The 1,172-nt window shown below is 44.9% G+C and overlaps 1 pseudogene; it reads left to right on the top strand.

Annotated features, from left to right (window-relative positions):
• Positions 1-354, top strand: part of LOC102849333 — a 1,112-nt pseudogene extending 758 nt beyond the window's left edge.
• The last annotated feature ends 818 nt before the right edge of the window (positions 355-1,172 follow it).

Below are 1,172 nucleotides of genomic sequence, written 5' to 3'. Positions count from 1 at the left end.
AGGCACTCTTTCAGCCCTCCTTCCTTGGCATGGAGTCTTGTGGCATCCATGAAACTACCTTCAACTCCATCATGAAGTGTGATGTTGACATCCGCAAGGACCTCTACGCCAACACAGTGCTGTCTGGCTCAACCACCATGTACCCAGGCATCGCCGACAGGATGCAGAAGGAGATCACAGTGCTGGCCCCCCAGCACAATGAAGATCAAGATCATTGCTTCCCCTGAGCGCAAATACTCTGTGTGGATCGGCGGCTCCATCCCGGCCCCCCTGTCCACCTTCCAGCAGATGTGGATCAACAAGCAGGAGTACAACAAGTCTGGCCCCTCCATCATCCACCACATATGCTTCTAGGTGGACTGTTTAATTGCGTTACACCCTTTCTTGATTAAAAAACCTAACTTGCGCAGGAAAAAAAAAAAAAGAAAGAAAGAAAGAAAGAGAAATAGTGGCTAGGGATGTAGAACTCGACCACAGGCAAAAGCTATCATATCAGATATTCTTGAACAATGAGGCAATACTCTGCTCACTAAAGAAGAAACAATACCTTTGAATTACATTGGTAAAGAGTATTGCTTATACCACAGACTGTTATAAGGACAAATAAATCTGTCTGGCAAGAATTATAGCCAGGTTGATCCTTAGAGGCAAGGCTGGTGAGACTTGTTCTGATCTAATTTGGACATGTTGTTAGGAGGGGGTCAGTAATCTGAAAAAGGCATCATAGTTGAAAAATGGAGAGCCAATTAAAGAGAGGAAGACCCTTAATGTGATGGATTGACACAGTGATTGTAATAAGCACAGCAGAGATATACAGGCAAAATGACATCACATCAGGCAAAATCGCTCTATGCTGTATATAGGGTAGCTATGAGTGGGAGAGTAACTCAGTGGTACCTAATGACAGCAATATTCTCACTGATATTCTTGTTGTTGTTATGTGCCATCGAGTCACCTGCAACTCATAGCAACCCTAAATACAACAGCCCTAATCCCTGCTCTGCCCCTTGCCAATCTTATTGTTTCTGACACACCTATTCCCGTTACCCCAGTCACTGAATCAATCCATTTCATCGAGAGTCTTCCTCTCCTGCACTGTTCCCCCAACCTCCCAAGCATGACATTTCCTTCCAAGGACTGATCCTGCCTTGCAACATGTCCAAAGTATGTCA

This window comes from Elephantulus edwardii, unplaced genomic scaffold (assembly GCF_000299155.1).
Source record: "Elephantulus edwardii isolate Elephantulus edwardi_28Jun2011 unplaced genomic scaffold, EleEdw1.0 scaffold00053, whole genome shotgun sequence".
Classification (NCBI taxonomy): Eukaryota; Metazoa; Chordata; class Mammalia; order Macroscelidea; family Macroscelididae; genus Elephantulus; species Elephantulus edwardii.
The sequence above is the reverse complement of the archived record's forward strand: the minus strand, read 5'-3'. Positions and strand labels throughout refer to the sequence as shown.